Source organism: Opisthocomus hoazin, chromosome 2, assembly GCF_030867145.1.
Source record: "Opisthocomus hoazin isolate bOpiHoa1 chromosome 2, bOpiHoa1.hap1, whole genome shotgun sequence".
Classification (NCBI taxonomy): domain Eukaryota; kingdom Metazoa; phylum Chordata; class Aves; order Opisthocomiformes; family Opisthocomidae; genus Opisthocomus; species Opisthocomus hoazin.
In genome coordinates, this window is record NC_134415.1 from 74,965,811 (window position 1) to 74,990,680 (window position 24,870).

At 43.8% G+C, this 24,870-nt stretch overlaps 1 protein-coding gene across 1 annotated transcript in view; it reads right to left on the bottom strand.

Annotated features, from left to right (window-relative positions):
• The window catches only part of SLC35F1 (solute carrier family 35 member F1), a 257,949-nt gene that overhangs the window by 131,510 nt on the left and 101,569 nt on the right, over nucleotides 1-24,870 (bottom strand). The window lies entirely within an intron of this gene.

Sequence of the window (24,870 nt, forward strand, 5' to 3'; positions counted from 1 at the left end):
CACCTGCCTCACTAGAAACTCTTTTCAGGTAGTTGTAGAGAGCAGTAAGGTCTCCCCTCAGCCTCCTCTTCTCCAGCCTCTTTCAGAAAGACATCCAGTTTTGTTTGACCACAGGGCATAGGAATTCATCAAATTCCTAATTGAGTTGTTTGAAAAAATGCTTATTTGAACCTTATTTCTAGTGTGAATTATTGTAGTTTCAACTTTCTACCACCAGGCCATAATATGTTTTTTTATCAGCTATCTATTACACAAAAAGAAGATGAAATAGGAAAAAGAAAGAATCTAGGTATCAACTTCAAGTTTAGCTGAAAAATTGGAAATGTAGCTCAAAATACACTGAAAGAACATCAGTTTCCCAGAAGAGCTTTACAAGCGACCAGCGGCTGGCTGACTGTATAACCAGCTGTGCTCGGCACAACCTGGCATCCTGGCTAAGCTGCTTCCAGCTGGGAAGCAACCTCATAGAATCATAGAAAGTTTTGGGTTGGAAGGGACCCCTAGAGGTCATCTAGTCCAATCCCCCCGCAGCGAGCAGGGACACCACTAACTAGATCAGGTTGCTCAGAGCCCTGCCCAACCTGGTCTTGAATGTTTCCAGGGATGGGGCCTCCACTACCTCTCTGGACAGAATGCTTTTCTGCAGACAAAGACTTTTCCCATGAAGCTGATGTTACAATTACAACTAACATTACATCAGGTACTTATTCTAAGGTGTTTTGTTTTGGTTTTTTTAATTTGACTAGTTTGAGCAGTGTGTAAGTTCCAACAAAATAACATAGATACAAGAAGTTAAAAAATCAGCAGGGACTCACATGACCATTCAGTTTGACCTCCAGCATAACACAGACCATGAGACTTTTCAGAATTAATTCTTGTTTGAAACATAGTACATATTTCATTAAGGCATCCAGTATTGTCCTAAAAATGTCCATGAACTGGAGAGACTTGACAAGTTGCTCCAGAGATTAATTACCTAATTATTAAACAACAGTGTCTATTATTTGTAAGAGGAATATATCTAGCAGCAGCTTTCACTATACCACTGTTTCCTGATGCTCTATTAACAATTTTTTCTTCACATTTACAAAACTTTCGCAAGTCATTCTCTAGTCTTATTTTTCTTTAATTAAATAGGCTAGGTTTCTTCAGTCTTTCACTATAAAGCATTCTTCCTTCCTGCATTCTTGTAGCTCTTCTCTTAAACTTCCCTAGTCTATTGCTATTCTTCAATCTTGAACAACAGAATAGGACACAGTGTCCCAAAACCAGTCACACCATAACCAAAAAATGTGCTAATGTAGACTCCCTCCTCAATATTCTCTTGTTCACATAACAAAAAAATCTCATTACCCCTTTTGCGCCATACACATACAGTAGGAGGTCATACCCTGCTAATTCCACACGCAATGTCTCAACTCCTTCTGTTACTGCTTCCTATGATCCCACCACATGGCCTACAGTATTTATTCTTTTTAGTCTTTTTACTTGGCCTCATAAAAACTCCTACTGCTTTCTTACATTTTATCTGCATCAATCAGGGCACACCACTCTGTACAGCAACTTGTTCCTTTAACTATTACCACCCCCTTTAACTTTATGTCCCCTGCAAACTTTATGCCAAATTATTTTCTCTTCTCTTCCGCATCCACTGATAACAATGTAAAACAGCACGTAATTCATCATACTGTTTGTTCAAGACACACATTTAGGTTTAGAAAATGCCACTAAGTCGGTTTTAAAACCATTCACTGTGTGTACAATGTTGATTTTGGAACATTCTATGTTCTTAATCAAAAAGTTGTGTAATACCAAGTTGAAAGACTGAGGGGAGTTGAAATATACAACTTCAAGGCTGTCCCTAAAGTAGCAACCTCCTCAAAAAAGGCATGAAGTTATTTTGACAAAAGGTATTCATCGCAGACCCGCATTGATTAGAACTAATTATTTTAACCTTTCTTAAACATTTAATTAACCAGATCCCAGATTTTCTGCAATTTCAGATCAATGACAAGACGACAGAACAATGAATATTTGGATCACCTGCTTGGCCTTTAACAAATGAGTACGACACTAACTTATTTACTCTCCTCTGGAATCTCCTCAGTGCAAATGAGCATTACCAACACAGAGCGCTCCTCTGGATGCAGACTGCATTCGCTTGCTCATTTACAAGTATCCAGCTTCTGTGTTATATCTTCCTTAATTATTGCTAGAACATGAAGTATTTTGTCGTTGCCATACAATACACCACCTGGATTTTTCTCAGAATCCTTCTACTTTTCTAGTTTCTCTCTTGAAAGAAAATGAAAAAACAACGCCCTCTTTCCCTGCAGGATACCACCACCACCAATCCGCAAGCAAAGCAAAATCATATTTCCTCCTGCTTTCTGCCTCTGCTCCCTTTACATGCTTCCTACAGTCCTCAGCTTTTGCTGCACATAAATTCCTATCTGTTTTCTTTTTCTTTTGTTGGTTATACATTTTAAGTATTTTTGTTGATTTTTTAACATAGTTATGAAAGCATGACAGACTGGAAGACAGAACATTTAAGGTGTTCTTTTAAAAAATGCTACGAAACAGAATCACAGAATGGTAGGGGTTGGAAGGGACCTCCGTGGGTCATCTAGTCCAACCCTCCTGCCGAAGCAGGGTCACCTACAGCAGGCTGCACAGGATCTTGTCCAGGCGGGTCTTGAATATCTCCAGAGAAGGAGAATCCACAGCCTCCCTAGGCAGCCTGTTTCAGTGCTCTGTCACCCTCAGAGGGAAGAAGTTCTTCCTCATGTTCAGATGGAACTTCCTATGCTTCCGTTTGTGCCCATTGCCCCTTGTCCTGTCACTGGGCACCACTCAAAAGAGTTTGGCCCCAACCTCCTGACACCCACCCTTCAGATATTTATAAGCATATATTAGGTCCCCTCGCAGCCTTGTCTTCTTCAGGCTGAACAAGCCCAGCTCCCTCAGCCTCTCCTCGTAGGACAGATGCTCCAGTCCCATCACCATCCTTGTAGCCCTCCGCTGGACTCTCTCCAGTAGCTCCTCGTCTTTCTTGAAGTGGGGAGCCCAGAACTGGACACAGTACTCCAGATGAGGCCTCACTAGGGCAGTGTAGAGGGGAAGGAGAACCTCCCTCGACCTGCTGGCCACACTCCTCTTGATGCACCCCAGAATGCCATTGGCCTTCTTGGCAGCCAGGGCACACTGCTGGCTCATGGCTAACCTGTCGTCCACCAGGACACCCAGGTCCCTCTCCACAGAGCTGCTCTCCAGCAGGTCCACCCCAAGCCTGTACTGGTGCATGGGGTTGTTCCTCCCCAGGTGCAGGACCCTGCGTTTGCCCAAAGGTTCCTCTCTGCCCAGCTTTCCAGCCTGTCCAGGTCACGCTGAATGGCAGCACAGCCTTCTGGAGCATCTACCACACCTCCCAGTTTGGTGTCATCAGCAAACTTGCTGAGGGTACAGTCTAACTCTTCATCCAGGTCGTTGATGAAGAAGTTGAACAAGACTGGGCCCAGTACTGACCTCTGAGGAACACCACTAGTTACCAGCCTCCAACTAGACTCAGAGCCGCTGACGACAACCCTCTGAGTTCTGCCATTCAGCCAGTTCTCAATCCACTTCACCGAACACTCATCCAGCCCATACTTCCTGAGCTTCCCTAGGAGGATATCATGGGAGACTGTGTCAAAAGCCTTGCTGAAGTCTAGGCAGACAACATCCACGGCTCTCCCTTCATCTACCCAGCCAGTCATGTCATCGTAGAAAGCTATCAGATTGGTCAGGCATGATTTCCCCTTGGTGAATCCATGCTGACTACTCCTGATAACCTTCTTTTCCTCCACTTTCTTGATGATGACCTCCAGGATAAGCTGCTCCATCACCTTTCCCGGGATGGAGGTGAGGCTGACCGGCCTGTAGTTCCCAGGGTCCTCCTTCTTGCCCTTTTTGAAGATTGGAGTGACATTGGCCTTTCTCCAGTCCTCGGGCACCTCTCCTGTCCTCCAGGACCTCTCAAAGATGATGGAGAGTGGCTCAGCAATGACATCCGCCAGCTCCCTCAGCACTCGTGGGTGCATTCCATCGGGGCCCATGGATTTGTGGATGTCCAGATCGCTTAAGCGATCCCTCACACAGTCCTCCTCGACCAAGGGAAAGTCATCCTCTCTTGTAGGCTTCCTCTCTTACCTCCGGGACCTGGGATTCCTGAGGGCCTGCCTTGGCACTGAAGACTGAAGCAAAGAAGGCATTCAGTAGCTCTGCCTTCTCCGCATCCTCCGTCACCAGGACACCCGCCTCATTCAGCAGCGGCCCCACGTTGTCCCTAGCCTTCCTTTTGCTGCTGATGTAGTTGAAGAAGCCCTTCTTGTTGTTTTTGACATCCCTTGCCAGATTCAATTCCAGGTGGGCTTCAGCCTTCCTCGTCGCGTCCCTGCATGCTCTGACCACATTCCTGTACTCTTCCCAAGTGGCCTGCCCCTCTTTCCACATTCCATGGACCTTTCTCTTCCACCTGATCTCTGCTAGAAGCTCCTTGTTTAACCATGCAGGTCTCCTGCCTCCTTTGCTCGATTTCTTTCTCAGGGGGATGCACCGCTCCTGAGCATGGAGGAAGTGACATTTAAAGAGCGACCAGCACTCTCGGACCCCCCTGCCTTCGAGAGCCCTGGCCCACGGGATTCCTCCCAGTAGCTCCTTGAAGAGGGCAAAGTTAGCTCTCCTGAGGTCCAAGGTTTTGATCTTGCTTATCGCCCTGCTTCCTCCACGCAGGATCCTGAACTTGACCATTTCATGGTCACTGCAGCCGAGTCTACCTCCAGCCTTCACATCTTCCACCAGTCCCTCCTTGTTTGTTAATACAAGGTCCAGCAGAGCGCCTTTCCTTGTTGGTTCCTCCACCACTTGCATCAGAAAGTTAGTATCCATGCTCTGTAGGAACCTTCTGGATTGCGCCTGCCTAGCTGTATGGTCTTCCCAGCTGATGCCGGGGTGGTTGAAGTCCCCCATGAGAACCAGGGCCTGTGACTGTGAGGCTGCTTGCAGCTGCCTGTAGAAAGCCTCATCAATTTCCTCCTCCTGGTCAGGTAGCCTGTAGTATACACCCACCGTAATGTCACCCTTATGAGCCTGTCCCTTAATTCTAACCCACAAGCTTTCAACTTGTTCCTCATCTGCCCCCAGGCCAAGCTCAATGCATTCCAGTTGCTCCCTCGCATATAGAGCAACTCCACCACCTCTCCTTGTAGGCCTGTCTTTCCTAAAGATTCTGTAGCCATCCATGACAGCATGCCAGTCACGCGAGTTGTCCCACCACGTTTCCTCATAGGACAGATGCTCCAGTCCCCTCACCATCCTCGTAGCCCTCCTCTGGACTCTCTCCAGTAGTTCCTCGTCTTTCTTGAAGTGGGGAGTTTAGAACTGGACAGAGTACTCCAGGTGGGGCCTCACTAGGGCTGAGTAGAGGGGAAGGAGAACCTCCCTCAACCTACTGGCCACACTCCTCCTAATGCACCTTAGGATCCCACTGGCCTTCTTGGCAGCCAGGGCACACTGCTGGCTCATGGTTAACCTGTCGTCCACCAGCACATCGAGGTCCCTCTCTGCAGAGCTGCTCTCCAGTAGGTCAGCCCAGAGCCTGTACTGGTGCATTGGGTTGTTCCTCCCCAGGTGCAGCACCCTGCACTTGCCCTTGTTGAACACTTTTCAGAAAAACTAAAAGAGGTACCCAAAGAAGACCAGAGAAATACCTAGAGAATATTTGCACTCAGAGAAATTTATACAATTGCAAGTAATGCTGAGGCCAGTGGCACTTTTCAGCTCCATCAGGTATCAGTGCAATTTCAACCCCTAGAAAACTTCACTGTAGTTCAATTAAATTTTGTTTCACTGTTATCTGTCTGCTCTGATCTTTCACTATATGGACTGAATATTGTTTTCCAAAACAAAATTTGCATAGCGATCAATACTTCGCTAAGCTGATCCGTGGGGACTGTGCTTCTATAGCTCAGACTTTGAAGTTTTTCAAGATGGGGAAGAATAACACTTTTTTAATAATTTCCCACAGCAGGTGAAGAATGTCATAACTGTGAGAAAGCTTATTAGAGCTACATGAGTCTAATTGATCTGTCCTGGTAATAAAAGACTAATTTTCTTTTGGCACACCAGAGGTTTTGTACGCGAATGTACAAGAAGTCTATACTTTAAATGTATTACAAATGGAAAAAAAATCATCTTTGCACAAAGAAACAGCATAATTCATTTAAAAATACTGTTTGAGCCATCAGAGAAAGACTTCCAGGGAAACGAAATCCTGGAAAGTCCTTGTGAGGCTCTTCATGCCATAGAATGAAATCTTGAGTTTCATGAAATCAATAAGAGAAATCAATACTGACTATTGAACCACAGGGTTTTAGCTCCTTATTACAGCCCACACTGCTTTTTGAATTTCATTGTAACAACAACTGGATTCAAACTAAAATCATTCTCCCTATTGCTTCACTGAAATAACTGTTGTATTGTTCTTTAGTGACCCAAGGGAATAGACTTTATATTCACTATTAAAAAGGCTGGCACTTTATCAAACAAAAATGTGTGTTGATTCTGGTTTACTTTTTTCCTGTAAAAATACTGGATTATACTTTGATCTTTGAGAAAGCGTATCGTGAAATTGAGAGCACAGTTTATATATTTTTATTGAGAAAGCCACAGAATCATAGAAATGTTGATTCAAAGCGAACTCTGGAGGTCACCTAGTCCAATCTCCTGCTCACGAGACTACCAGTAACAGGGGATGAGATCAGCCTTGGCTTTGCTTATCCTAGACTTAAAAACCTCCATGGATGGAGATCCCACAACTTCTCTGGATAACCTGTTCCTGTACTACAGTACCCTCCTGGCGAAGAAGTATTCCTTAATGGCCAGTTCAAACCTACCAAGCCACAACTTGCCTTGTTGTGGCTTTTCACACTGAAGCTTGAGTGATTCAACGTACTAGAACCAAACACAGTGCTTGATGTCACGGGACTGCTTGCCGTATCCTCCTGTGTAAGTCAGCGGGAATTAAAAACCACTCAGGCTGTTAGCAGAAAATGCTTTGTTTCTCAGCAGCCTTTTCCATAAAAGCCTTCTCATACTTCAGCAATATGTATTCAGCATGAATAATGCACAGGCCTATCAGTCCGTATTTCTATAACTGCTAGGTCTAAGCACTACACTCCTCAGCCAATGCAAGCCAAGGCTACACCATGGGTAAGATGCAGAGCTAGGCATCTAAAATGGCTCAAAAGACTGACAGACGTGTTTTTTTTTTTGTTCGGGTATCTATGAATAAGATCAATTTCTTCAAGTGGAAAGCAGAATGTTACAGATATGTCATCTTTTGAAACATGGATACGTGTTGTTCATAGTTCAAAGCGCAAGTTATATCCCACTTGCCTTACTCATGCAAATAAATGCTCTTGATGTAAGCAAGCATGGCCCCATACATGCCTTATTCTCTACTGTCTTCGCTGTTAGTTCAGCTTACTGGCATGCACTAAAGGAAAGAAATAGCATGCCAAGATGTGCAAACCCATAATCTTGATAAAGAGGATGTTGTTCAGCTTCTATGGGAAGTTTAGCTGATGGAAAGAGAAAAGAAAAAAGCTTCTTTATTCTCACATTTTTTTTTAAGCACTGTGCCTGCTACAAGGCTATACAAGGCTAGCAGCAAATGGTGAAAAAAACAGAGAGGAAATGAACCAAAGGGCACCCGTGCTAGTCTTATAATGCTATCATTTGAAATGTAATTAGAATTATTTCTATTCCTGATTTCAGCAGTTCCAGGAAGCAAATTTCCCCTCTTAACACTCTCAGCTTTTTGAAAGGCTAGATAGGCATACAAAGAATTTGTCACTGCAGCCTGGGCTGATAGGCCTTCCTCAGCCATTACTTCCTGTTACATTTTGTCCTCCGTTTGCAATAAGCATGCTTCTTTGGTCAGACTCGAGCTGAACAAAGATAACAAAAACACATGCATTTGCAGGACAACTTCAACAAACGTTAAATCTTTATTTACCCTAGGAAAAGGTGTTGAAAATTAAGGCAACAAACATTATGAAAGGCTATTAAAATAGGCGTGATGAAACGGGGACTCAGCTCAATGATCCGTGCCTCATCACTTTCAGTAAAATCTCCAGCACCAGGGGAGGATGAAGCCGGAACGGGCATACCCCTGCCCTGTTATCTGCTCCATCCCGTGTTTCAGTTCAGGAACTTTACCCTCCACTTCATGAGCATCGTTATGGAAGGGGCTATGACCCACATTTTCTAAAGACAAGCAATGCTTTCCTGCCTTTCTTTATCTCCTTGACATTGGGTCTATCTCTAAAAGCAAACATGAAGTGACAGTGGAAAAGATAACTGATTAACCACATCCTGGATAAATTGTCAGTATCAATGAGAGAAACCCACCTGCATGTACAAAGCCTATAACCCAGCTGGACTTTGTAAGTGTGATTTGAATGGAGTCTAGGTTCTTTGACTTTGTTTAGCTTTTCAAATAGATTCTTCAGTCCACCTTAGAAAAAGTGAACAGAATTTTGAGGAAATTGCCAGTTGACAACTCCTAAGAATTAGCAAATGAAACAAAAACGCTCCCTGCACATTATGAATCCTTCACAGCCATAAAGCCCTCTCCTTTCAGGAAGCAAAAGCAGCTATTTGTGTGGAATGCAGCAATATTTCAGTGAGCCAAAGAAGGAATTTTCCTTTTGCTCTTGGTGACAGGTAATGATTTTACTGGATGATTATGCCTTTGATATTTTAATGTTTAACAGAAAGACATATTTGCATATAGTGTCCCATCCCTTCCCATCTGTCCGTTCCCCCACCCCACCCGGTTTTCTCTCTGGTTGATGCTAACCTCTAGCATCCCCCTCCTCAGGCAGTTCTCAGCACCCTTCTCTTGCCTCACCAAAGTCAGTTATCCCACGTTGTGACCTGCTCATCAAAGCACGTCTTTCTGGTCTGAAAAGGGAATCTTTCCACTTAGGAAAAAGGATGGTAATTACGTTAAATAAGTGTTAACTTCTTGCTAATGAATGCATTACATCTCTCCTAAACATCTCTGGAAAAAGAAGCAAGCAAAGAAACAAAAAAATAATCAGACATGTCACTCGCTCACCAGAAGTATTAATTACAAGTAATTAGGAAAAGTGACTCATTTTTGAAGTATACAAGATTCCTAAAAAGAAATACAAAGGTTTCAGCAAAAGCTGAATAGATGCATCTGTACCAAGACGTCATGGTTTAACCCGGCAGCTGGCAACTAAGCACTAGACAGCTGCTCACGCATCCTTTCCCTTCGCCCCTAGTGGGATGGGGAGGAGAAATGGACAAAAGGGGAAACTCGTGGGATGAGATAACGACAATTTAATAAGACAACAAAGGAAATACTACTACAAATGAATATGCAAAACAAACAACACACAATGTAATTTTTCTCACCACCTGATGACCAATTCACAGGAGTCCCCAAGCAGTGACTGCAGAACTCACAGATTTTGTGAATTTTGCAGAATTCCCCAAAATAGACCAAACTCACAGAAAAGTTCAAACTCCCCATCCCACTGGTGGGGAAGGGGAGGGGTGAGCAAGGGTCTGTCTAGTGCTTAGTTGCTGTCTGCCAGGTTAAACCACAACACAAGGACATAATACTATGTAAAAATACGATATTAGATACACAGCTGTTCTAATCTTGAAGAAAAAAAAAAATCCAGTTCTGACTTTCAACTTTCCAGTGATAGTAATCTAGAACCTCCACAAACTGTATCAGTATCCTGATCACTGTTCAAAAGACATGTCCAAGGTCTAGTCTGCATTTACCTTGATTCACCTGCTCTTAGATCTTGTCCAAGCAAAGATTTCCCCACCATCTAGTTCCTGCTGTCTAGGTCTCTACTTAGAGATAGCCCCTAGGTAAGTTATCCTCTTTTCTCTCTATGGCTTCTCCCTTCCAGCACATATCAGATACAACAATGAATTAAGAAAAAAACCTTCTTCCTTTTTTTCCTCTTTGAATGTTATTGCAAGCTCCCACAGAATTCTACTAACATCTTCTGCATTTAGACTATTAATTTCTGCAGCTAGTGAAGTCTAGGCAGAAGTTAGGATTACATTAATCAAATCTCTCCCTTTAAAATTTTCCAGTCTTCCTTTCAGGTCTTTTCTGAGCCACCTTCACCACATCAAACACCTGGCTGAGCCCTGGCCCAGCTCCCAGGGGGTGGATGTGGCTGCGGGACTCACAGCCTGGCCTGCCATTCTGGCCTGTTTGAAATCCCTCTTTCATCAACATCCTCCGGTCCGTGCCCCGGGAAGCTCCAGGTCTCCCATCCCCTGTGGCACTTGACCAGCATGCACACCTCTTCTCCTTTTCGTACCGCTGGGTCACCCTATTGGTAAGGCTCACGTAGCTTCCCAGTTTGCAAGTGTAACATTTTTTAATCTGCTGAAACACAAAATACTTCCAGCAACAGCAGATGGAAACATAAATAGGCATTAATGACTTCACCTTACTAAAATCCCTTCATATTAACCATCTCTAATGTGATACCTTGCAGCTATTGAACAGCACTGGGGAGCACTACAATAACAGATAGGAGAGAAAGTGTCTGGTCATGCACAATGAGAACCATAGGAGAATTCATCTAGCCAGGCTGCAACACAGGACGGGACCTTCCAGCCCGCCTAGCTCCTGCGTCTTCTTCAGCGATTGAGGAAGAGTTGGTGTAACTCCTCCAAAGACGGCACCAAGGGACCCCTATTTACGCATACCAATGAATCTTCAGTAGCTGTCCTCCCTGTATAAAATCTTTAACGCCAGTACGTACAGCATAACCAGACAACAGGAGCAAAGCTGTCATGTCAGGCTATTTTAATCTTTGTTGCATGTGAGTTATCACAATACCCACCAAACAATAGCAGTTTATGTTCTAGTATTGTTGTACTCCAATTTCTACATACAGGAGAGAAAAACAAATCAGGAGACTGGGGGAAAACTGCACTTGCAAAACAAATTTGACAAACTCAATTATTTTATTATAATACACCGTCGCAGCATAATTTTGTCTTAGATGTGACACCAAATAAAATATCACTGTCTGGCATTGCAAAGAGGAAGGAGGAGATCCTTTTATCGTCTCTGCAGTTCCTTAGAGCTTTAATCACTGTGTGAAGAAACTGCTTTAAAATGGGATCAGCTCTTTTCCTCAGAGATCCTGGCAGGAACAGTAAATCTCTTTCACAGAAGTGCAAGATGAATTCCCAGAGGTGTTAGAGACAGCTCAGAAAATGCATCAGAGTACCACAACATATTATTTAAGTTCTTAAAATACACATACAGCAAAACACTATACAGCAATTCATTGTACGTTCATATGCACAGACTTAAAAATGTAAAAGAAATGTGGAAAACAGTGAAGAGTGTGAAATGCAAAAAGGAGGGAAATGCAAGAATACGTAGAGCCTTTTCTATCATTGATGGTTAGTTGAACCTCACCATTTAGCTCAACAGAAATGTTTTGTATTCTAAATCAAGCGTGTGCTTCCAAACTATATTATATTTAAATGTATGGGAGCCAGATTCAATCAGGTTACTGACACCATTGCCATGCTCGGCCCTGTGACTTCCATTTGGAAACACTGATTCTATCACGACTGCTCAGAGAACGGAAAGGCATTATCTAACATAAAGAAAGAGATCTACATTTGATCCTCAATAATTTTGAAGGAATAGGGTTTTTCTCCATGGCTCCTTGCCTTTATCCGGGAGGTCAGTTTTCCTACACGCAGTTTCATTTATTCAGCACTTTAGGATGAAACACACACGTTAAAGCATGCCTAAAGAAAGATGCGCACACAGTCCCTGAAAAGCTTCTCCTGTCATATGCTCTGCCCTGGAGGAGGAATGAAGTCTGCAGGATGAAGATTTACTTTTGAGTCCTACTGCATACTGCAGCTCTCCTTTGGTAATTTACCACTATGAGACCGCATGCTTTGAAACGGTTTCCAAAAGCCATACATACTTGATGAGTGATCACAAAAGAGTTTATTAATAAACCTGGCCATCGATGCTCCCATCTTCCTACAACCATCCCCTTAGTGTTGCACAGGGACACTGTTCTGAGAAGATCACATAAACATCCCTGGGCTTTTGTCAGCTAAAATATCACCAGTTCCCCACTTCTGTCCACTTTTTTACCCCTCAGCTTACCTGCCTTCCCCACTATCAGTTACTGTCAGTGCAGCTGCTTTGAAGTTCTGTACTCAAAGCCCTGAAGACATGAACAAATATTTTATGTGCTGTTAATAGAACTCCGTTCTGCTTTTTGGATGGTTACTTATCCAGTTCTCTCCCTTACGCTAATATAATCTCCCTGCTAATGTTGTGGGGTTTTTTCCCCAGTCTTTTACAATCTCCTGATTTGTTTGGTCATGTCTCTCTGCTTGACATCAAATATAATATATATTTGTGTGGGCATTTATAAATGTACACTATATAAATCCAATTTATTTTCCCATGTTTCACAGTTCAAATCTCATTATTAAAAAGACCAACATGAATGTCTGTTCACACTGGGACCAGAAAAGAAAAAAAACAAACAACTATATATAGAGGAAAACATAACTCTTAGCTGAAATATTCCAATAGACCAAAATACGGTTTGAAAATTTCACTTTAAAAAATACAACTATATGTAGGAAAAAATGCTATTAACTTCATACTGTGGAGAAAATGATTGTAATACGTGTTATGTGTAGTTCACACAATGAAAAAATGTTGCTTTTCTCTAAGGCACCCTCAGGGCAGTTCAGGGATGGATTTCAATGGACAGCAAGGGTGCACTCATGTTGGTGGCTAGCACAGAGCCAGTGCTTTTTTCACAGTTTATAACCCCTAACATTGAAGGCCAGGTTGTTAGGCTTCATGTGCAAGTGATCACTTTGTTAGACACATTATCTCAACTTCAACCAACTTGAAAATTATACATTTTTACTTTTGTTTACATAGCAATTGGCCTTCAGAGATATCATTTATACCCTAAGTACAGAAAATATTAATGTAATGATAACTTGCACTGCAAACGTGTGCTCTGAAGGGCTCACAGGTGGCTCTGGACCTCAGCAAGCGTACGTTTCCTGCAGTTGCCATTTTTTCTGAAAGAAATGAAGTCCATATCAAATTCCCCATTTGTTAAGGAGGACAATATTTGGGTCTGGTGTCCTGTTTAAAATGGAAAGGCTTGCACAAAAGCACAGCTTTTTTTCTCTCTTGTAAGAGAGAAGCACAACCTCTCTCATGACCTGCCCAAGCATTAGCAAGCATTGAAGCTCTGCATTAAGCCGTGGAGGCTCTGCTGTCACAGTGGGGCAGACATTGCTCTTTAGCTCTGCCCTGGGCACTAATGAAGCAGGAGAAATTCCCTCAGCAGGGCAGTCAGGGAAGCTGAGGGTCCTGGGAGAAATACTTTCGGTCAGAAAGTTTAAGGTGATCATATATGCAGTTAGGGTGCTGTAGGGCCTCCATATCAGGTCTAACGAATGATATTTGTGTGTTTAATAAGCAGGATGAGTCAAAACAGAATGCTCTTATTCAAACTACTTGAGTCCTAGCCCACTTCCCACTCAGCTCACATGAAGTTGGCGACGCACCTCCTTGTTTGTCTAAGAAACATGAGTTCCACACTTCAGAAAGCCCAAATTTACCAGTTACCCACCTGCAATTTGAAAAGTTAAAGGTTAGAGCATGCATCTATGATGTGACAGACTGGAGTATGATCCCTCACCAAGCTTTGCTGCACCATCTTTCCTGGGCATGGGCATCCAGAGTGCCATGTTGAAGCTGTGGCATGATGCAGCAATGAAAGGCATACACAGAGAAAAGCACAATAAAGAGAGCTTACAGTGTGATAGGAGGTTAGGATATTCCTTTGGGCACATTAAAATTTCAGTCATGTATGGGGTTGTGGGATTTCTAAGCCATATTTTAGATTCCTTTTAATGTGATCATTATACTCCTTCCTTTCCGCAGGTGGCATTGCATGTACTCCACTGTTCTTAGCAAAAATAGATCTTTTCTTTTTTCTCCTTCTTTCTGAATATGTATCTCAACTTGACACATTCTCTAGCAAATGGAAAACCTTTTTATTATCCAGCCTCCAGAACAATGTGTATTCTCCTTTCTCCTGTTAATGAAACTTGGAAATGAAGACTAAGCAATGCTGTGGAAGAATAACATACCACGGCACTGAGTAGCAAGAGATCTTAAATTTTGTCTTGTATAGTCAGTATATTACACAATAAATAATATTTGTACATCCAGACTATGATACTTAGCTATGCAAAGAAATCTGCAGTTTGAAATATACTTGACAGGCAAGCAATAAGATCTAACTTTGGAAATCTAGCATAGTAGCCTCATTTAACTCACTTTTAATTGTCACTTAGAAGTCTCTGCCCTTTATTTCGTCCATGCGCAGCCAGCTTGCCTTAGAAACAGCTGAGCACTTACCTTTTTCTTTTCTCTAGCCATTTATCTAAATCAAGAATTAATTCTACGTCCATTCTGCTGCTTCTTTTGGCTGATTCATAGCTAATATAATCAAGCAATAAGACATAGCAGGAGTATACCCATGGGTATCGGTGTCACACCACAAATGGCAGGATAAGATATTAAATTTTAACTATCCCTGAAGTGCTGCAATTGTCCAGAGATATTGTCTGAATTTCCTCTTCTATTATTAAGAAGAATCTACTAGACATTGAAAAAATTAGGAAGACTGGAAGGTTTCCCTCGTGTACCTTTGCAATGGGTAGAGATGGCTGGGTCAACAGTTTTGGAACAGGCGACGGGGGGCCTGCTTTTCAGCTGTGCCCAGCTTAGCCTTTCAGAAATTGCTGCAGAAATCCTCTGCTTGGACCTTCTCTGAGAAGCCCACTGGAAACTCTCAAATTGGGCACATGAGACTGATGGCACCCACAGCTGTCAATAATCAAATTTTCAACTCCGATCAAATATATTAGCTAAAGCATGAATGATGGGAAGTAAACAGCATCCCAGGACACAGCGCTTTGGTTAATCTTTCCTCAGAGTTTCACCCCAGTCTTTCCACATTGCCTTAATGGTGGTGTTGCAGTTCCAGCAGTAGACAATGCTATAGATGCTGTGGGTGAGGGCACAGCGTCCCGGCTTGCAGCCAACTGATCAGTTTATTCATCCCTGAATTATTTTTGACTGTGTGAAGACAGTTAGCTGGGCTGGATCCACTTTGGGCAAACTAAAAAAGGTGGGAGGCACATGGGTGTGGAACAGGAAAACGTACGTTGCTCATTAGCTCTGCCCCGTGTACTGCCAGGCATGTATTTCTGTGGGCTATTGATACACAGCAGTGCTGTCCCAGGAGGGAAGGGGTCTGGCTGCACTCCTGGGGCACCGGGGGTCCCCGCAGGCAGGCAGGCAGAGGGCAGGCAGGCCTGCCTGTGGAGGAACAGGGGCATTCCTGCCCAGGATGGGTCTCCGAGCAGTAACACAACTTTAAGAAAAGCGCACCAGGTGAGAAAACTTCGCCTTGGCTAACTCATGGTGACAGGGAGCCCAGAGTGGTTTTGCTTAAGAAAGGGAAGAGGTGGGTGGGCAGGAGGGGCCTGCGGTGCATGGCCTGACCCCTGTGATTCATGGGAGAGCAGCTATCGGTCTCCCTCCATAAGTTGCTCTCTTCTCCAGAGCATTATCATTGAGCAACCCTAAAACACGCTGCTGCACAAGTAACCACGGATAGCAGGCACTTGTCACTGGCCGTTTATTTTCTAACTGAAAAAACAGCAACAACAGGAAAGCACAGTCACTATGTCTTCTCAGACCACAATTTTATCATGTTTGTTCTCATGCAAAACCTTGGCTCCTCTCCACTGCTTCAGTTTCTCCTGAAAGCAGCTGTTTTTCAGAAATTGCTCCCTACTTTCAGTTTAGCATCACATCGGGGCGTACTGCCTTTTAAACATATCTATTGTTAAATTTCTAAAGCCCAAACTGTCTGAGGTCCTGAGATTCATGGCCCATACACAGTGCCACTATTCAGAAAGAGCTTTAAAAAACAGCCCGCTGTGTTTATGTGCATGGTTGCGTTATACAGATGTGCAAGGAAAAGGGAGCCTCTTTCTTCCCCCACCTGGCGGTCTCCTACTGCATCTGCAGCATACCTGGAACTTCCAACTTGACAGCCCCATCTACTCACTGAGATGGTTGGATTTTCTCACTGCATCCCCCAAAGAAAATCTTTGCAATAGCACAGAAGATGTGTCTTGTCAAGACCAAGATAAAATATCCTGATGATGAGGCAGACTGTACTCAGGCATTCAGAGTAGCCAGAACAAAAGAAAAGGAAAAAAAAAACCCACCCAAGAGATGTTCCTTTTCAGGTTCTCACAGCCAAAGCAAGCCACAGCAGTCAACATTGCAGAAACACCTGCTTTGGTGAGCTGGCACATGGGCAGGCACGGGGGAGGGCCCTGACTGAGATGAGATGAAGTAAAATAACAACAAATACCACTTAACATAAGAAGCTAATTTTCAAAGTATGGGAAAAACATTATATTTTCATTACAATTCAGAATAAGAGTCGGCCAAATATACTTGAATGTGGAGCACCAAACTGGTCATTTACGGCACGTGGACTAAAAACGGTCTAATCAAATAGCTACAGACTGAAGGAAACTGAGCAGTTGCAGGCAAACAAAGGTTTGTTTCAGCTGAATCCTGAAAAACTACTTCCCTTCCGTATTAAATAGTTGACAGCATATACATGTCAAAATACATGCAATGCATGATATTTTTTATTTGATAATTTGGGCTTCTCATGGCACATAAAGAAGAACTGGTAAGGGAAAAGAAAGAAGGCAAGAAAGAAGAAAGGCAGCCCTCATTGTTTCCAGTCATCCAACATCCTCAACAGTGTTAAGAGGAGAGAAAAATAAGGGAAAACTGAGGGAAAAGAAGAATAGGAAAAAGCCTTACAAGGATGTTGTAGTGCCCTCTCACTATTTTAGCAAGGATACAAACAGTTCTGCTTGTGGCAGTAGCACAGCCCCACTGATGGACAACAGCCCTACCTACGAGCCACTAAGCTGCAGACCCAAGTTGATTTATTGCACTATACCAGTACCCAACAGAAGAGAGGGTATCGTGTACAATGTAGAAAAAACTGTAGTCACTGACTGACAGAAAACAGCAGGGATACAATGTCTAGCAGGAGGACAAAGAAGTAAACATTAACTAGGAAGGTAACAGCCTGGGCTTCTGAAAGAGTGTTAGTCCTAACTGACTGGATGCATTGGTCCTGAGAACCACAGCAGACTACCACTGGACACACTAAAAGCCATGATATTTGTAGGAGTAGTGCCCTTGGCAGGTGCTGTCAGTCAAGTAAACAACAATGACGCCAAAGAAACTATAGGAGACCAGCACAACTATCAGGTGGTTATGATGAGCACTGGAACATCCCTAGCAGAACTCCTCCTGTGCCACCTCATGTTAGGACACTGTGGTCTCCTCACTGTGATACACCAGCTGAACCCTGCTTTTGAAACCGTATGGCAAACAATACACATTGCTGGCATAATGAACAGAACTGCATGAACTGTGCTTCTGCCCTCCCCTATAGTCCAACCCAAATAACGATGAGTCAAGCTGCCGTGCTGTTTGCTCTCACAGCAACATTCCATGGGTCAGCTAAATTCATTCTGGTGATGTTCTTAATTCAGTCCAACCCACACAACACCTGCAGCACAGTTCTGCCTAGACTCTTTACTTAGTTTCTGGTGCCTGTATGTAGTTCTGATGGCAACCAGGAACCACCTTGGCTGCACATCCCAGTTGGAGCACTCCTTAAGAACAGAAAAGCTCTCTGCCCATTGCTTCTCCACCAGCTCTTGACCTCTGCCTCCATCAGTATCAATACAGTGATACTCCACCCCTCTATATTGTTTTCACACGGCTGTAACTTCATTGGTACTGAAAGACTTTCTCCAAGTTTTCATAAGCAAAAGTCAGGTGATAATCATATCAGTTATGGACCAAATTAGGCGGAGCATAAATGGTCTTACTTATCCAACAACAGCGGAGAAACATCAGATTATGCTAACAGCGAATTTGCTTCTCCAGATGAAGCTATCTCATAACTGTAATCAAGCATGTGTCCAGATTTTAGTAGGCTTTGCTTTTGACTTTTATTGCATTGCATAAATGGACAGCACTGTAGTCTGCAATCTCCTTACAGTTCAAATCCTGATTTTCCAGATGCAGATTAATTTCACAGGAGACAGAGAAATGTTCTTTCTGAGCACTTCTGTCTCACACTTTTTCTTTTTTCAGGGGCGATTCAGACAGCCATTTCACCTACCCTAATATCCACAATGCCTTTACAAAAGAAAGACGACGACTATGTAAAGAGATTAAAATAGCCAAGTAAGAAAGCATTACAAAGCAAACCTAGAAGTCATTAGGCAATGCACATTTGGGAAGACAATGCAAGATATTTGCATTTTTACTACCCAAGACAGGGTCTTCTCCCATGCCTCTCAGATTCTCCCGCCACTTGGCCTCTCCTCTTAGGGACCTTTTCCACAGCTCAGTGAACACCTTCCACTTCTGCTCTGTCTGGGCTTTATCCTGTTGGTGCAGTGCACGTTGTAGCTGTATCTTACATCTGCCATTCCCAGATATGCTAACGGCTGAGATGAACGGAAAATAAAATGACCACAATTAGACCACTTCCTTGTTGAACGATAAATAGGTTATTATTTAAGAACGCATTATTTTTTTAATGACAAAAAACTTACTTAATCATACTTTGTAATAGAGAACATGTCTGTGGTAGACACAAGAACTAGAAAGTAGGTGCAGAATGTGTGAAGTAACCCGGAGGTAGCAGGAAAAGTCTTGCACATAATGAATTTAGCATCCTGCACCACGGAATTTTCTCTTCCTAGCTAACTGCAGTCAAAAGCAATGTACGGGCAGCTGCCGATGCTCCAAGTACAGGCTTCAAATAGTAGCAGTAACTATGAAGTGCATTTATACAGGCTCTGAAAACAATTTGTCCAAGACCTATTAATAACTATGAGTTGTTCTTGCAGAGCTGTGGCTATTTTTCTGCCTGAGAAAGTAGAGGATTTTACGTGTGACCTCGAGCAGACCTTTTAAAAAAAAAAAAAAAGCTTCAATTCACAGCCATAGTGTCTTTTAAAATTTGTTTCAAACAGATACTTGTTTCAGCTGTGCAGTTAGTATCATCAAATATATTTTCATTTTGTAAATAAATACTTAGTGTTGCTATTGCAAAACCCAGTCTGATGATAGCCAAAGGAGTTATAAAGACCTCAAAAGAAATCCATCATTTACCATAAAACCCTGTTTTTTAATAACCATTTAATACAAAGACGAAGAAACAAAATAAACTGGGTCTGATCTCCTCCGCTTCCAGAAGCAAAGTAAGCCTTTGCGTACACCTTACCCAGCCTAGATGAAGAGACACTTCCCCAAAGTACTGTGTTCCTCTTTCGTCTAGAAGAAATTCTGCCACGGATCATCCAGATCAGATAAATGAGATGTGTACACACAGGAGAAACAGATGTGTGCTCCTTTAGAGCATTCTCTGTTTTGAGACAATAGATTCTCAACTAGATATTGCAGCCCAAGGAAATAACAGTTTTAAAGCAATACTTAGTTTAGGCTCCATTCTTTTGCTCCTGTCAGAAAGGAAGGCAGGCCACGTACATCTGGGTGGTCGAAAAACAGGTTTGTAGGAACAGTATGAAAGGGCCAGAGATGTTTAGTAACTTGGTAGATCAAGTGGTATTTTGAAAGTTAACAGACATTTGGTCAAGTCTCACCATACAGAGAGAAGAATGAAGTCTGAATACTTCACCAGCTATTTTCTGCCACCAAAATAGGACAGAATGTATGTACCCTCTCTGGAAGTTCACCGAATGTAAACTTCAGTGCATTTAATTTCTAAAATAAAACTATCTATGGGATTATGCCAACAGAATTAATGAACCATTTTGTGACAACTGTAACTGAATTTTTGACAAACTTACTATTCCCTTCCTCTTCAGTGTGAGGTGGCTCCGATTTGCATGTTTAAGGATCTCAGGTCTCCAGAGCCAGAATCAATGGGATTTGAAGGCTTCATCCAATACCTAAAAGCTGTGCACGTGTGCTAATACACAGGAGAGGAAAAGGAATAAGGATGTGGTTGATTATCCGTGCTGCTAGGGGGAACTTTGACTTCCAATTCTTTAGGGCAAAATCCTAGAGTTTCCAGTATTTCCATAAGAAGATTTGCTTGACCCTTTGTCATTAATGAGAGATGATTTGGGAACTGAAGCTTTCTAGGGTCAATCCTGCTCAGGCCACTACAATAGAAGGATTATCATCGACTTCAATAACAGTGGAATTAAGTCTTCTGTTGCTATAAACATATTTATTCTATGATAAACTTTTTCTGTGTTTATCTAGAACATACGGGTAGATATTTTTATACATGAAAAACCTTCCAACAACAAAAAAACCATTCAGTTCTTGGTATTAATAAGAGATGACCTGTACTTGTTTTGCTATGAAAATAATTCTATGTAGCATACATACACACATACACATGTGTGCACATGTATATACGTAGGTATATTTCACACAACATTTTTGCTGTTGAAAAAGAGCCTGCAAGGTCCCTGCACAAATAAACACACCGTGATACCCATCAGGATTACTTCATCATGCCGAAACATCAAATGGAAACAGACTTTCATTTGTACCTAATACCAATTCTTTAAATTCCTTATTGGCATCACCATGCTTTTTGGTCTTTCCTGGGTTGAGAATGCCGACCCAGGATTGATGAGTTCCTCTCCTTTCTCATTTTACATGCTGATTTTGTTCCTCGTATGTGAGAGAAAGAGTAGAATGTGGCATTGCACTGGATTTTGAGTCCAGCCACAGGCCAGGCCCTGTGACGTGTCCATTAGACTCCCAATGCATTTCAGTTCAAGGCACGTGCTGCTGCTGTGAGTGCGAGTCTGAGTGCCTGGACACTTACCCCCTGTCAGTCAAAACACCTATGACTCCTCCGGCCCATCAGCAGCTCCTGTCACCAGGAACATTGACAATACTCCCCCTCCTCTATAAATGCCTGAACTGGATTATTCCTTTTTTTTTTTTCCCCCCCCCATGCCAGAACCCTGCATTTGGATGACTGAGTGCTCACAATCAAAAGCACAGCAGCAGCTTGTGGTGCTCTGAGCTGCCCTAAAACTTATGCTCCTCCGGTCCTCTCGAGAGAGCAGAGAAGGAGAGGAAGAAACAGGCTCCCAGCCCCAGAGCTTCCCCAAAAGGCAGCTTGCGGTCCTTCCTCGGTGACACCCAGCTCAGCGGGAGGGTCGCTGGACATCTGTAGTTCTTCCCACTGTGCACTAGATGCCACTGCGCAGACTGTTTTTAGCGTCCAAACAGCCATGGTGTTTTCTCAGGCAGCCACACTCTGCCTATTAGAGGTCCCTCGTTACCACTGGCTTGGAAGTTCAACATGCTTCGCCTAGCTAAAATCCCGTCAGTTAGGGCAGGACAGTCATTGTTTTACAAATGGGAAACTAGCGTAAAGAGACTTCAGCATGATTTTACTGTGTGTTGGGTATGGCTGACAGAGCATGGACTTCAGCAGCAGTCACCTGCATTCACCACCAAAGTCCCATTGAGCAGACTTGCTGGCTCTCTCCCCCTGCCACTGTCAAAGCCAGATACAAGACCAACCCGGAGGCAGAGTGGAGAGGATGGGGAACACTAGTGGCAACAACAGCAATGTGACTAGCTATTCACAAATAAATTCAACACTTTATGCTGGTTCCCATGGCCAACCTCAGTTTCTCAACCTGCTATTGCCTGCTCAAGCTCCTAGGCATCTCCTCAGGAACCACCTCCACAGCTCTCACGGCCAGGCACCCTCTTCCCTCTGGGCACATCTCCATATTCCTTCAACAGCAAAACTTTCTGGTGATGAGGAAGGAGAAGCAGCAGGAGAGATTTCCTGGGAAGGCTGGAGAGTCTTCATCACTCAAGGTTTTTACAAGTAAGTTAAAAGCGGTAGAAGGTGTCCCCAGATTATGACACCCCCCCCATTTCAAAGCAGCTGTATCACCTGGGATAAAGAGAAGCTACTACTACTTCTAGTAGCTCCACAAGGCAGATAAGGTGCTGGGAACGTCTGCAGTACACAATCTCTTCCAGCCATACTTTCTTTTGATTCTGGGAATGGATATACAGATTGTGGAAAAACATCAGTTGTTCCTCCTCATAGCAGATCTCCTGACAGGACCCTCTGTCTGACCCAGACACAGCAGCTTGCCACTGCTGAATCCAGCAAGCCCAGATGCCTTCCAGCATGCCCTCCCCCCTCCGGTTCTGCCCCTGTTGGACTCTGGCATGAACCTACTCCTGAAAGACCTGCTAAGCCTTGTGCATCTCCTTGTCCTACACTTGACACAGTCAGTAGTGGAGCATGTTGACCGCTAGCTGAAGGTTACACAACATCTGATTTATAACCTGTAATATAGCTCACTGGAAACAGCTGTTTACAGTTGTGAGTGACACAGTGCCACAGGTACTCTGAGGGCCAGTACCGTCCCCTCCATCTGCTACAGCAAAAGTGCATGAGCCCTGGCTGAAGGGGGCAGCTTTAAGAACGCTAAGTCCTGCCTTCTACTTTCCACCTCCCAGCACAATTTAAGCTCTTGGTTTGGGGACAGACCAGAAAACACAGCGATGTGTTAACTCGGTGCCAAGAAAAACAGCAGCATCCCAGCATCAGCCGTGAGCATCTGCACACCTGCGCGGGTTTATGTTCACTCTGCCAAGTGAGCTCATTCGCAAATTCTGTTTCTACAGCAGATTTTACTGGCTTTCAGAAGCCAAGCAAATAAAATTAAGGACTCTCTGACAGAAGAAAATTTCTTCCCTAGGCTAAGCTGTTTGAAATAGGAAACAACCACAGAGTCTAAATTGAGGTCTTCCTTGAGGTCTAAATCAATTAACCACAAGGTCCATCAGAGTTAAAACTATGTTACAAGAGATTCGGCTGCGATAAATACTTGTGTCAGCCCTTTCTTTCCCAAACAGTGAGTTTTTAAAAGGTACTTCTGTGGCCCAAATAATTTTCAGTTCTGTTTTTTTGATTTCTGCTTGCCAGTAGAAAAGCCCTGATTTTTCAATTTTGTTGTGTGAATTTTAAAGTTTACTCTCACTTGGGCAGCCACTGGGAACGTCTCCATTACAGAGAGAAGGCTGGTCCCAGCGGCCACCGAGGCTGAGGGCACAGCCTGGGCTGGGGAAGTGGTGCAACCCAGGGCCATGTGGCAGGCGGGCAGACGAGCCTCGCCGCTGGTCACACCCAGTGTGATGGCCCCCTCCTCACATCACCCATGGCGCTTCTTCCATCCGGTGCAACTGAACCCTCCCGCATGCTGCTGCCCTCACCGCTGGGCTTCCCCCCAAAACCAGTGGGTAGCTCCCACCCATGGGGAGCCCCCGAGCTCCCCCTTCTTTCCCGAGCCCGCTAGAGTCGTCTGCTGGAACGCAGCAAAGGGCTTCCAACCCCACTGGGGCCTGAAGCTGGGCAAGGCTTCCCCACCTCCCTAAAGGCCCAGTAGTGGCACATATCCAAAGCCTCCACGTTGTCACAGCAGGGTTTACATTTGCACTCTGGAATAATTACTGAGTAATTGGTAGTTTTTTTCTGATGATTATTAAAGCCTTTACCTGAGTGTTATTTGTTTATTTTATGGATTAGCATATTTTGCATAGCTGGTGTCAAGTATTTCTGTTGCAGGTTTATCAGCTATCACTTGCTGCCAGCTGAATAACTCAGCAAATGAGAATTATATAAGCTTTCCCACGTAAGTAAATCTACACACAAAAGTATCACTCCATGAAACCTGTCTCCTGCTGGGTAGGTAAACCATGTGTGCACACCCATCTGACATCCAGGCCATAAACAGCCCTGGCCACTGAACAGGTGATTGTGGAAAAATACAAAGCAACCTATGGGAATGTATGTAGTATTTTTAAATGTATATAATCATAGAATGCTTTGGGTTGGAAGGCACCTTTAGAGGTCATCTAGCCCAATCTCCCTGCAGTGACAGCAGGGACATCTTCAACTACATCAGGTTGCTCAGAGCCCCGTCCAACCTGGCCTTTAACATTTCTAGGGATGGGGCCTCCACTACATCTCTGGGCAATTTGTTTCACCACCCTTATTGTAAAATATTTCTTCCTTATACCTAGTCTAAATCTACCCTCTCTTAGTTCAAAGCCATTGCTCCTTGTCCGGTCGCAACATGCCCTGCTGAAAATACTTTCCCATCTTTCCTATAAGTACTGGGAGGCCACATTAAGATCTCCTCGCAGCCTTCTCTTCTCCAGACCGAACAGCCCCAACTCTCTCAGCTTTTCCTCATAGGAGAGGTGCTCCAGCCCTCGGACCATTTTTGTGGCCCTCCTCTGGACCCGCTCCAACAGGTCCGTGTCTTTCCTGTGCTGAGGGCTCCAGAGCTGGACACAGGACTTCAGGTGGGGTCTCACCAGAGCGAAGTAGAGGGGCAGAATCACCTCCCTCGACCTGCTGGCCACACTGCTTGTGATGCAGCCCAGGATAGGGTTGGCCTTCTGGGCTGCGCGTGGACATTGATGGCTCACATCCAACTTTTCATCCACAAGTACCCCCAAGTCCTTCTTGGCAGGGCTGCTCTCAACCCCTTCATCCCCCAGCTTGTACTGATAGT